The following is a 13,865-nucleotide window of genomic DNA, read 5'->3' as shown; positions in this document are numbered from 1 at the left end:
GAATACAGTTTAGAAGCTCTTTAGTGAGTATGTTGTTTTTGAGAATCAAATAGTGATATTCTTTTGCTAACATAAAAATTAGTAAACTTCATCAGGGAAATAAGAATAAAATGAAGTGAAAAGTTGTTTTTTTATTTTTATTTTTTAAGAGCTAAGTAAAACATAAATGAAACTCAGGTACAGGTGTAGTTAACCAAGTTTGCAGTGAAAATTCCTGTTATATTTCTGTACTGGAGGAATGTAGAGATTAGTGGCTTGTTAGGGGTGTCAGCAGTATAAGAAAAAAGCCAATCTCTTGCTTTTGAGTCCTTTCCAAAGTAAATTGCATAGACTTCTTAAAGAAGTTTGGAATCTCATTAAAAAGCCTTTAAGATTGTATAATTTTACTTTCTCTAATTTCTAATGTGATAATTGTATATTGCAGAACAGAACCATTAATAAGAGAAAGGAATTAGTTTTGAGGTAACTGCCTTTATTAGGGGCTGAAGTTAAATGCTAAAGATGTTTAATTTGGTTAGAAGTTCTGTAACATTCTATATATGTGTACAAATTTGTATATCAACAAAAGTTGAGAGTTCCAAGAACTTTTGCATATAGATAACTGGGTATATGCCTATATCTTCATGTTTTCCCTCCTTTAATATTAGTGATAGTTAATGTATTTTTAGGATAATAAGTGAACATTTTTTCACCTAGCTGTAGATCCATCTTAATCAGATTTTTAGTTAAGAGAAATTTGATTTGAAGAAAGTCCGTGATAGCATTTTAGTTTAGTTTTATCATATTACCTTCATAACTTCACTTTGGGCATGGCTCAGGTCAGAACCCCCAAAAAAGCCCAAATGCTTTTATCGTTAACATATTTGTGTGAAGCTTCTGTTCACTTATAATCTGCCAGCCCCATTTGGAGAGTAAATTTTCTAACTCGTGATTAATCAGTTTTCCTGCATCAAAATCCAGATTGATGTTTATCTCTAGTTGTCTCTTAGTATTATTTTCTCAAAGCTCCTTTGTAACATCTCTGTCCCCTCTGATTCAAAGAGTCAGAGACAGAAAATCTCTTCATTTCCTGTCCCTTATATTTTTCTGATTAGTCTACACATAATGGTCTTTTTTTACTTTGCCAGAGACTTCAGAAATGTTGGTTCTAACAGCACAGAACATTAGCTTGGAAAACTGATCTCATTTTAAGCTTGTAAAAATACACTATTATGATAGAATAAAAGAGCTAGGCTTGACTTTTGAGTGACTTTCTTTGTCTCCAAACTAATTTGGGGCCTCATGTAAAAACTGACAGTTCTTGGTTTGCCTTCATGGTCTGTGAATATCCTGAGCCCCTTGTAAATTAGTATCTCAGTGGAAAGCCCCATGATGCAATTAGGAGGTATAAAAAAGAGGGGACTCACTTGACCACCATCACCCCCACAACCCCGCCCCACCCCACCCCACCCCACCCCAGGTAGCACTTACAGAGTTCTCAAACCACCTATCTGATCTGGTCCTTGGCTTTACATGTCTAGGAACTTGATTTTTTTAAACTCAGCTGATGCTGTATGTGACATTTTCCAAATTCTGTGAGTCTAATTTATAAACTAGAATGCCAATTTCTTTCGTTTACAGTAAAAGATGTTCCAGATATATAAATAAGAAATGGTAGTGAAGGCCCATACTCAGGAGGCCAGGGTTTGACTCCTGACGACACCACTTCCTAGTTGTGTGACCTCAGTTAGGTAAGTTACCTGACTACTCTGAGCCTGTTTCTTCTGCTATAGAATGGGGATAATGGACCACCCTCATGGGGTTGTTGTGAGGATTAAGTGAATTTATATATGTATAAGCATACCTCAGAGATATTGCGGGTTTCAGACCACTGCAATAAAGCTAATATCTCAGGAAAGCGAGTCATACAAATTTTTCATTTCCCAGTGCATATAAAAGTTGTTTACATTATATTGTAATCTGTTAAGTGTGCAGTAGCATTACGTCTGAAAAACCAATGTACATACCTTAATTTAAAAATACTTTATTGCTAAAAAATGCTAACCATCATCTGGGCCTTCAGTAAGTTGTAATATTTTGCAGTAGTAACATCAAAGATCACTCATTACAGATCACCATAGTAAATATAATAATGAAAAAGTTTGATATATTGCAAGAATTACCAAAATGTGACACAATTTCTAAAAAACACAGTATCTGTAAACCACAATAAAGTGAGATATGTCCATAAAATGCTAAAACTGCTTAGTAACTAATAAGTACTTAGTCAATGTTAGCAATTCTTTTAATTTATATTCTTTTAACTTATATTTGGAGTGGTTCCTTCTAGCATCTGTATCCATTCACGAGGCAAAACTATAGTATGAACAGTAAATTGCTTGGTGAACGTAAAATTACAAGAGAGAAATGTAAATGTTCATTAGGAAATCACTTCCAGGACTTCTAGTGGTTGTCCCCAATTGAGGATACTTCTGTCTACTTGATCATTAGGTCATTTTATTAGTCCTGCCTCTGTGTGGTCACAGTAAAAAGATGGGCACAAATAATTATGGTATTTCTTCTAAAGACACATAAAAATGGGAGATAATAGGGGGATTTACTCTTTTAGCATCATAGACCTCCAAGCTCTAGGGTGTGCAACAGAGTTCTTAATGAAACATGAAAATAACTCAAAGTCACATGAGTTGGAATGCTCAGATCCAGCTGTTCCTTTGACTATGCTTCCCATCCCAGAGTGTGGCTTATTTTGATACCATTCCAGGGGAGCACTTCTATATCTGCTTTCTTATATGGATAGCAGAGTTGCTTTCATGCTTTGGCAAGCAACCAAGGAGGGAAGAACCTGTCATAAGGGGCCTGTGTATGTGGCTTGCATTTGAGGGCCCAGAGAGTCCATCCAGTAAGGTCAGAGCAGTATCTTGCCACAGGAGTGGGGGAGAGAAGGGTAAATAGTGATATGTTCAGTATCTTGCCACAGGAATTGGGGAGAGAAGGGTAAATAGTGATATGTTCAGTTCAGGTAAATAGTGATATGTTGCACTCTCCTTCTGGTCTTCATGTAAATTACATTTTTTTTCTGGTGAAATAAACCATCTTGGTTGCCTTAGAGTATAAGGAGTAGATCACATCTTCAGTTAATTAAGTTTCAATCACATTTTCCTAGTTGTCTTAATATGGTTTTATAAAACACTTTACTCTCCAGATCATGACTATAAACTATTTGTTTGAAAAATGTTACTTGCCGATTATTTCATCCATCCTATGTTGATTTTACCCTGAGAAAATGACATTATACGAGAGTATGCTAGTTTTCTACCAGAATGCATTCTTCTTTCTTCATAGTTTAAATAGAGTATAGCTGGACACCTGGCTGTCCTGCTGCAGACTCTGTGCAGCTAGATGTAGGTTCCATGACTAAGTTCTTGTCAGTGGAATGTGAATGAAGGCCTTAAACCTTGAATATGTGCTCCCCTCAGGAGCTACTTTCCTTCCAGGGAACCCACTGTTAATAATGCAAACAAGGACATCACGTTAGGGGACAGCGGAGCAACAGTATCACAGAAACCTGCATGTCTGAAGGACTCTGGCGAGCAGGGCACCCAGGAACCTGACCGCTTCCCTTGGGACTGGTATGTGAAAGAGAAACTGCAGGGTTCTTTAAGCTCCTGTATTTGAGCTACCATATTTCTGTTGTAGCAGCCTAGCTTTTTACCCTAGCAAATACAGACATTTTCTGTTCTTGTCTCCATTATACCTTCTTTGGAGTTTATACCTTCTGTGTTATGAGCACAGCTTTTATTGGGTGGAAAGAGCTAATCCAATCTGGATCAGGTACCACTTCCACTGCTTCCGCAAATTACTCCTCCTGTCTTACATTCTTCACATGTATAATGAAGATCATAGACTAAATGGCCTATAGTATGAAAGGACTAAAGAGCGTTCCAGATATACAATAGCCACACAATAAATGTAAATTCCATATTGTTCCCTTTAACATCACCCAAAAGTAAGCACTCCTAATAGGTCCAATCCTTATGTTACCACACTCAAGAAAACTATAGAGCATGTTTTTCTGGGGTTATTTAAATACCTGTGCTGTAGAAGAAATATTAATATTTTAACGTTGCTAAAGAATATTCCGAAAGAGGAAATAGTTAAATTGAGGGATAAATGTTGACATTTTGCTAATAACATGCCAGGACCTCATATAAATCATTGAATTCCGAGACTGAAAATGTCATTTCTTGCTTAACTTAACCTATCCTATAAATAAGAAGTAACTGAGGGGACCTCCCTAGTGGTCCAGTGGTTAAGACTCCGCGCTCCCAATGCAGGGGACCCGGGTTCGATCCCTGGTCAGGGAACTAGATCCTGCATGCTGCAACTAAGACCCAGCCCAGCCAAATAAATAAATAAATATTAAAAAAAAAGAAAAAAATGAGGAGCAGAAAGATTAAGGTTAACCATAATGACAAGTCATAAAATAATAAACTGTTGCAAAGATTAATTTATAAAGTTGTTATTTGGAAGTTGAAATTAATTTTCACACGGAAAATGGTTATTACATTTTCAGAGTAGCCACAAAATCCTATTCAACACAGTGTAACTGAAATACTGTAGAAGGTTTTGGAGAGCCAAGGGAAAAGAAAGGGTAAGGAAATCCAAACATCTCAACTTGGCAATTGAGGCCATTGATGATCTGCCCACAGCCTATTTCTCTCTCATTATTCCTTTTTTTGGTAAAAGCACAAGGAAATTAAATCCCTTAACCAATTACACAGCTCATTATTTTCTCTGTCCAAAAAAAAAAAAAAAAGATGATTGTTCATAATTTTTAAACCAGTACAGTAGAGCATTATTTGCATTGAATGACCCATTTTGGCCTTAATGAATAGAAACAAATTTGGGAGGGTAGAATGAAAATCCTGCCAGCCTGAATCATATAAACACAAAAGGTTTCAGCAATCCATGATTTTCCCATTAATCCAGCCTAGGATATCCACGAGCAGTTTCTAAAAATAAATAAATGATTAGGGATGAGTAGAGATGAGAGAATACCCAACGGACCCTTGTGAAGCCTCTATTTATTCACCTTACCCTCTTCTTCAAATTATTGTTACCATGAGAATCATAAAGGAGTATTTATCCTAAAGAAGTGAAGAATGTGGAAATTTAAAGAAAAAAAGGCAGTTTAAGAAGTATTCTACTTGGGACTTCCCTGGTGGTCCAGTGGTTAAGACTCAGCGCTTCCACTGCAGGGGGCCCGGGTTCAATCCCTGGTCAGAGAACTAAGATCCTGCGTGCACCACACAGCAAAAAAAAAAAAAAAGTATCCTATTCAGTGAAAATGCGCTGTCCCTCTCTACTTGCTAAGGTGGAGGACATGCTCTGTGCTTTTATCTGGGAAACAGTTACTCAGATGTACATATATGTAAATTTTCATCCAGCTGTACAGTCAAGGCTTGAGTGCTTTACTGTATATAAGTTATACCTCAATTTTAAAAAGAAAAGAAAAGAAACGCATCCCTCAATTAAATGATTGGTTGGTACAGCCCTTATGCCCAAAGTGCAAAATTGAGTGTTCGTAAAGTGCTTATATACTTAAAATTTTTAAAGATGTTGGCTAGTGATAATATCAGTATATAAACCACAGACCAAAAAAGTTTGTTAATGCTTAAGATGGACACATTTCACAATTGAACAGGAGGTATTATTTCAGAAACTATGATAAAAGACTCATTCCCACAGATGAGAAGGTAAATTATTTTCTGTGGTCAAAAGAATTGAAATCCATATCAGCTGTAATAAGATTCAATTGTAATAGCAAAAACAATTGGAACAATTTAAATATTCATCAATATAGGAAAATGGTGAAATGAACTATAATACATGCATAGAAGAGACTACCTTCGGCCATTAAAAAGAATAAAGTACATTAATATGAGCAGCATAGAAAGATTTCTTATTCATTTTGCTTTGTGAAAAAGTAAGTTGCAGAACAATATGCATAGTATGGTCACAGAGGTACCCTCAGTTAACTGTTTGGTGTGTATCCTTCCAAATAGTTATTGTTACACTTACATATATGTATACATCTACATATGTTTTTACATAAATGGGATTATAATCATTATGCAATGTTTTCACTTAAATAACTGAATTAAAGATTTGAAGGCAATGTAAAAATGCATCTAGAATTACATCATATCTGAAAACTTTCATGTATTCCTTTAAGCCAAGACTTGAAGAATGAAAAGTATGCAGCCATCAAAACAAGTAGGGTACAAGATTCCCAGGCAGAAGGAACGGCAAATGCAGAGGTTGTGAGGCAGGAAAGGACCTGGTGTTTTGGAGGAACAGGAGGCTGGAGTGGCTAAAGTGTAATAAGTAAAAGGTTCTTGGTTATGCAGGACCTTGCATGCATGAGAAAGTTCTGGCATCTTATTCTGACTTAAATAGATAATCATTAAAGAGTTTTAAACAAGAGAGACATGCAATCTGATTCATATTTTTAAAAATCACCTGGGACAACTACATGAAAAGAATGAAATTAGAATCCTCCCTAACACCATACACAAAAATAAACTCAAAATGGATTAAAGACCTGAATGCAAGGCCAGACACTATAAAACTCTTGAGGAAAACATAGGCAGAACACTCTGACATAAATCACAGCAAGATCTTCTTTGACCCACCTCCTAGAGTAATGAAGATAAAAACAGAAATAAACAAATAGGACCTAATTAAACTTAAAAGCTTTTGCAAAGCAAAGGAAACCATAAGCAAGACGAAAAGACAACCCTCAAAATGGGAGAAAATATTTGCAAATGAAGCAACTGACAAAGGATTAATCTCCAAAATATACAAACAGCTCATGCAGCTCAATATCAAAAAAACAACCCAATCAAAAAATGGGCAGGAGACCTAAATAGACATTTCTACAAAGAAGACAATACGATGGCTAACAAACACATGAAAAGATGCTCCACATCACTAATTTTTAGAGAAATGCAAACCAAAACTACAATGAGGGGACTTCCCTGGTGATCCCGTGGTTAAGAATCCACCTTCCAATGCAGAGGACATGGGTTCAATCCCTGGTGAGGGGACTAAGATCCCACATGCCACAGAGCAACTAAGCCTGTGTGCTGCAACTACTGAGCCTGCGTGCTCTGGCCCGTGCGCCACAACTAGAGAGAAGCCTGCGTGCCTCAACTAGAGAAGCCCGCACACCACAACGAGGAGCCCACGCACCACAATGAAAGATCCCGCATGCCTCAGCGAGGATCCTGTGTGCCGCAACTAAGACCCAACGCAGCCAAAAACATAAGGCAAATAAGTTTTAAAAATGTTAAAAAAAAATCAACCTAAAAATTACTAATAAGATGGTTTCAACTTTTTCTCTCATACTGTTTTCAAAATTTGAAGTGTATTTTATACCTACAACACTTCAATTTAAACCTGCCACATTTCCAGTGTTCAGCAGCCACATGTGCCTTAGTGGCTACTGTAGTGGATAGCGCAGGTCTAGGGCTTTACCCTTCCTCCTAAGGAATTTAGCCAAAACTCTCATCCCCAACTGATTTCAACAGAGCACATAAAAACCCACTTTGCTCCAAGGGGTTGTGTTTTCATTTAAGGCTGCATATAAAAAGTATATGATAAATCTTCATTCCTGCTTTTTTTTTTGAAGAAAAGAGGGTAAGGGGGCTCACTGACTGTAGGGGATACATGAGAGATCAGTTATAAGAGGTACCAATGAGGTTGACTCCAGACGTGAACTATGAAGAAACGGAGAGACGTAACTTGATTCGACCTGCTGACTGGAGGAAGAGTTCACAAGACGTACTGATGGAATGGATGAGAGATGGGGAGGGAAGAATCAAGAATGACTCCTAGGTTTTTAGCCTGAGCAGGTAGATGCATGATGGTGCCACTTCCTGAGATGGGAAAGACCTGGGGGAGGAGCAGGTACGGGATGTGTAGGGGGCATGGGGATCAAGAATCTGTTTTGAATGTAGGTGACACTGCCCAACTTGAAGACTCACGATAAAGCTACCGTGATCAAAACAGTGTGATATTGGTGAACGAATAGACAAATAGATGAATGAAACAGAATGGAGAGCACAGAATAAATACAGTCAACTGACCATTGACAAAGGAGCCAAGGCAATACAATGGAGCAAAGATTTTCAACATATTTTCAAACAAATGATGCTGGAACCAGTGACGGCCACATACAAAAAAATGGATCCCTACACAGAAGTATACCCTTCACAAAAAGTAATTCAAAATGGATCACAGACCTAAATGTAAAATGCAAAACTAAAAATGCTAGAAGATAACATGGGAGAAAATCTAGATCACCTTGGATACGGTGATGACTTTTTAGATACAACACCAAAGGTAATCCATAAAAGAAAGAATTGATAAGCTGGACTGCATTAAAATTTAAAACTTATGCTCTGTAAAAAACACTGTCAAGAGAATGAGAAGACAAGCCACAGACTGGGAGAAAGTATTTGCCGAAGACATATCTGATAAAGAACTGTTACCCAAAACATAAAAAGAACTCTTAAAACTCAACAATAAGAAAAACAGCCCAATTAAAAAATGTTTTAAAGGTAGGTTCAAGATGGGTAGATATGAAGTTGGCAACTAGCCACAAGTATCTGAAGCTCAGAAGAAAGTTTGAGGCAGCAGATATATAAATTTAGAGTCATCACTATATGGATGGCATTTAAAACCTGGGGACTAGAGAAGATCACCCAGATTACAGAGAGTTTATAGAAAGAGAGGAGGAAAGGACCAAGAAAGAGTCTGGTCAGAGGTCAAGGAAAGGAGTAGAGATCAGCAAAACAGACTCGAAGAAGCGACTAATGAGGTAGGAAAAAAAACAAGGGGGTATGGTCAGAGCAGCCAGGAGAAGGCAGAGTTCCAAAAGAAAGCAAATGCTGCTGAGCCGTTGAAAAAAATGCTGGTTGACAAGTTGTTTCATTTGAAAGCAAGTTTGAATTACTCTTTTGAGAAGTTTTTCCACAAAGGAGACAAGAGAAACGGGGTAGAGGCTGGAGGGTTTTTTGGTTGGTTGGTTGTTGGTAGGTTTTTTCGTTTTGTTTTGTTTTTGTGTGATGGAAAATGCTAGAGCATGTCTGGGTGTTGATAGGTATGCTCCTGGAGAGGAGAGTTTGAGGCTGATGAGGTAAGAGAGAAAGGAGAGGAGAGAAGAAGTGTAGTTTTGAGAAGCTATGGGGTGGGAGGTTTCCATCTGGAACCCAGGTGGAAGGACTGGCCTTTGGTAGATGCAGGAATGCTTCTTCCACTGGCTTAGAAGAGAAGACAGTGAGAACATGAGTAGAGATGTAGCTTGTTTTCCCAGTAATGTTTGAATCAAAGCCATAGCAGAGGGTATGTGACGGGAGTAGGTTTGAAGGGTTAGTAGAAGCTTTTCCACAGCTCTCTTCAACTTGCCTTTTTGCTTTTATTTCTTTTTTTTTTAAAACCAAGTTTCCATGAGCTAGCACAGAATCCTGGAAGCCTCCATTTATTAACCTTTTATTTACTGGATCGTGACGTGGAGGAGCACTTGGGGTTTGAGTCAACTTTAGAAGGATTCCAGTATCAGCAGGGACAGTGTACCAGCTGAGTGTCAGTCCAGGGGGAATGGGTACCTTCTCACTCCTTGTGAGCCTGCTCTTTACCTTGTTCCAGGAAATAGAAAATACCAGCATTTAAGGTAATCTCTCATGAGGCTCTGCATTTTATCTTTCTATTTTTGTCGTAAAATTCCTCACTTCTTTCTCTTGTGAGGCCTGCCCAATCCGAGCAGTTTCTGTTTAGGGTAACTACCCTCTTCAAAAAAGTTTGTCTCAGTAGAGAAGAGCAGTCGCAGCTGCTGCTACAGTGATATAAATGAGGGTGTGGGGAGTGTACAGTTCATAGCCTTTCATTTCAGTCCTTTGAAATCTCATGACAGTGCAGACCAGAGAGCACCCGTTGGACTTTTGTGACTCTTGCCTGAGTGGATTAACTAACCCTGTTTACTAATATCTTTCAGCCCCCTCTTGAAGACCCTCATCTTTAGAATCCACTGCTCTCGTTACTTTGAACAAAGCCTCCAGTTTGCTGCTCTTCTGATCACAGCATGAGAGCAAGCATATTTGCTTTGGTCAAATTTTGTGTGTAAGTGACTTCAGCCATTTGGCTTATTGTATTTGTATCATTTGGGGGTGAATTCCAGGGACCTCAGGACATCATTCCTGTTTTTACTTGAAAATAGATGTAATGAAGAACTGTATTAGATTTGGCCAAGTTTTATTTCCGAGGAAGGAGGCTGTCTTGTGGTTTAACTCATCCAAAGGTACATCTGATGTCTGGTTTGACTAACATCTTTGTTTAGTTTAAACAGTGTAACAAAGGAAAGATCTATTTCCTTTCTTATGCATGCCTTGAATAGTGATGACCAGCTCAGGCATTGGGACCAAAGTCCCACCTTTTACCTGCTAATGCCTTCAAATATCACAAACACTGTTGATTATTTACCTGTAACCATCTCTCATACCCAGCACACCCCCTTTTCCTTGCAACAAAATCTTTTTTTTTTTAAACATCTTTTTTGGAGTATAATTGCTTTACAGTGATGTGTTGCAACAAAATCTTAATTTTGTTCAACAGAGAGTAAGTGTGCCTAGCTCCAGGAAGTGCATTATTATTGATCTAAATTCACCGTGTAATCTCTTTTCTCCTCTGCCAGGGTTAGGGATAGGCAGGTGATCCAGTTCTGGCCTGTGAAATGTAAAGAAGTCTGGGGAGGGGCTTGGCAGAGCTTTGGGGGGAAAATTCCTCCCTGATGAAAAGAGGGAGACAAGAAGACGTTGTCCCTCTCTTTTCTTTCCTGCTACCAGGGACTTGGGGTGAATTCCAGGGCCCTCTGTACATCATTGCTTTGTTATTTGAAAATCGATTTAGTAAAGAACTGTGTTTGGAGTTGTGGAAAAGGAAAGCCAAGAGATGGGCAAAGAAGCATCCCTAACTGTTAGCCAATCTTGGGTCAGCCTCCCTCCAGATTCTTGTTTTGTGCAAGAATTAAATGCTCTCATTGTTTAAGCCACTTTTAGTCGAGTATTCTGTTACTTGCTGCTAAAAGCCTTCAGCTACATCTGACTTCACAGAACTTACTATGCTTCACAGAGCATCTTTAACACTCTTTATCCTGACTGAACAAAAACAATTCCCCATGTTCTACTTGGCTGTTAAACCATGGTTCCTGAGTAGCTTATTAAATATAGTTGAAGATCCAAGAGTATTATAAAAAGCAAAGTGTTTTAATTCTTCTGATTTTTCTAATGTACTTTGGCCAAGTGGAATAATATAAATAAAATGATTTTTCATTAACTGATCTATAGAAAAGAGAATGTCAGTATTCCCAAATAGCCATTTTTGAGTTTTCTTTTTTTTTCTCAGTGTAATCACTATATATTTTTTGTTTTATTTTTATTGGTGTATAGTTGTTTTACAGTGTTGTGTTAGTTACTACTGTACAGCAAGAGACAAATGGATAAAGAAGATATGGTACATATATACAATGGAATATTTCTCAGCCATAGAAAGGAACAAAATTGGGTCATTTGTAGAGACATGGATGGACCTAGAGACTGTCATACAGAGTGAAGTAAGTCAGAGAAAAACAAATATCGTATATTACGCATATATATGGAATCTAGAAAAATGGTACAGATGAACCTGTTTGCAAGGCAGAAACAGAGACACAGACGTAGAGAACAAACGTATGGACACCAAGGGGGGAAAGGAGGGGTGGGATGAATTGGGAGATTGGGATTGACATATATATGCTAACTAATATGTATAAAATAGAGTTTTCTTCTTTAAAGTGTTTTTCAGGCTTTCTGGTTCAGAATTTGAGTTCTTTTTATTTTTATTTATTTATTTATTTTTATTTTGGCTGCGTTGGGTCTTCATTGCTGCACGCGGGCTTTCTCTAGTTGGGGTGAGCGGGGGCTACTCTTTGTTGCGGTGTGCAGGCTCCTCATTGTGGTGGCTTTTCTTGTTGTGGAGCACAGGCTCTAGGCGCACAGGCTTCAGTAGTCGTGGCACACGGGCTCAGTAGTTCTGGCTTGTGGGTTCTAGAGTGCAGGCTCAGTGGTTGTGGCACACGGGCTTAGTTGCTCCGTGGCATGTGGGATCTTCCCAGCCCAGGGATTGAACCCGTGTCCCCTGCATTGATAGGCGGATTCTTAACCACTGTGCCACCAGGGAAGCCAGAATTTGAGTTCTTAACTGAGCCAGCCTTTGTAAATTATTGGAAATCAACCATAAACAGCCTCTGCTATTGCCTAAGGCAGTCACTATGGTTTTTTTTATTATTATTATTATTGCTATAAAAGCTCACCTGTGTTATTAAAACCCCAAATATTCTTCATCCTTTATGGCTTGGCATTTTTTAACCTTATTTGTCCATAACTTTAGCACTTTATCCACTTTTTATTACTAGAGACTTAAATTTGTTCTGCATTTAATATTCTTATCACAGTTTTTCTCCTTTCCAATACATTCATATCTTTATACCTTTTGTCCCTGAAAATGTGGGAATATGGCCAAATCTCATTTTGGGGACGGCTGGGTCAAATCGAAGATGATGATACTGTCATTTATAATTAACTACCAAAAGTACATCTCCAGTTTACCAGGTTTTCTGTTTTCCATATCTTTAACTGAGAGTGCCATTAAGGTGTTTGGGTTAAAACCAGCTCCAGGAAATTGACATTTTGTAATAAACAAAAACAGTCATAAACTAACATTTCTCAGAGCCTGAAACAAACCATGCAACAAGCCTGGAGGGAATAAGCACAATCTTCTCTTCATTCAGAGTTTTAGCTTTTATGTTGGCCAAGTCAGATTTAGTAACTGACAGTAGGTGCAAGCTTCTTTGCTAACTAACTGAATTGGGGTGAAAGTGGGGGAGAGGGGAGGAAAGAGTGACAAAACTACAGTGACCAAGTTAGGACATAAGTGCTTCCAGTAAACTCAGTCAGTGAAGAATTTGTAGGCCAATGCACATTTCCACAAGCGGTTTGTGGAACTTATTTTCAAATTCCATGTAGAGTGCTGATTGCATCAAGCAAGATGAATAATTTATCTCCTGCATCACTGGAGCAATGACTGTAAACTTGTTCATTAAATTCAACGAGCATGTATGAGCCAGGCTTGTGCCAGCTAGTAAGGACTATCACCCTTTTGAAACCTCGGCCCATGGAGGAGGGGTTTTAACGTTGTCTTGATTGTACCCACAGGATTTTAATTTATGGAGATGACTGAGAGGCTAATGCCATTGAAAGAAGATTGTGATTATTTACATTTCCCAAGAGAAGGGAGCTTGCCATACCATGCAGGGCCTCACGGGGAAGCACCAGGTTTGGTCAGAAGGCAGAAGCAGCAAAGGGAAAACATGGCCCAGACTTTTATTGTTTTCCCCGGGAAAGGCAAGGCAAGGCAGGGAAAACAGCTTAGGATTGGCTAGTTTAAATAATGTTGGCAAGCTCTGGGCTATAGAGATGGTGTCTAGTTTTGTGCTACCTAGCTCTGGTGATTAGGGGAGAGGAATGTTGGGTTGGTGTGTGAGAGTTAAATAAAGGAGGTGGTTGGGAGTGTGGACTGATGATTGGTTAGAGGCCTTGTAATATGATTTTTGTGCATCCACAAAAGCTAGCTCACAGGGGAGATGTCAACAATGGTGGCCATCAGTTTGGCCCTGTGAATAATGAATGCCAACTAGACAAATATAGAATCTAAGAAAACACAGAACAAAAATCCACATGATCAGGAAGTCTCAGTGCAAATCAATCCTC

General features: G+C 38.4%; 1 long non-coding RNA gene across 1 annotated transcript in view; it reads left to right on the top strand.

Moving 5' to 3' along the window:
- Nucleotides 1-3,526: 3,526 nt before the first annotated feature.
- Nucleotides 3,527-13,865, top strand: part of LOC307057004 — a 42,961-nt gene continuing 32,622 nt past the window's right edge. Inside the window, exons 1-2 of the long non-coding RNA XR_013811040.1 lie at nucleotides 3,527-3,629; nucleotides 10,058-10,182. This is a non-coding gene — a long non-coding RNA (uncharacterized lncRNA). The remainder of the gene's footprint in view (nucleotides 3,630-10,057; nucleotides 10,183-13,865) is intronic.

Source organism: Hyperoodon ampullatus (genome assembly GCF_949752795.1).
Source record: "Hyperoodon ampullatus genome assembly, chromosome: 8".
Lineage (NCBI taxonomy): Eukaryota > Metazoa > Chordata > Mammalia > Artiodactyla > Ziphiidae > Hyperoodon > Hyperoodon ampullatus.
The sequence above is the reverse complement of the archived record's forward strand: the minus strand, read 5'-3'. Positions and strand labels throughout refer to the sequence as shown.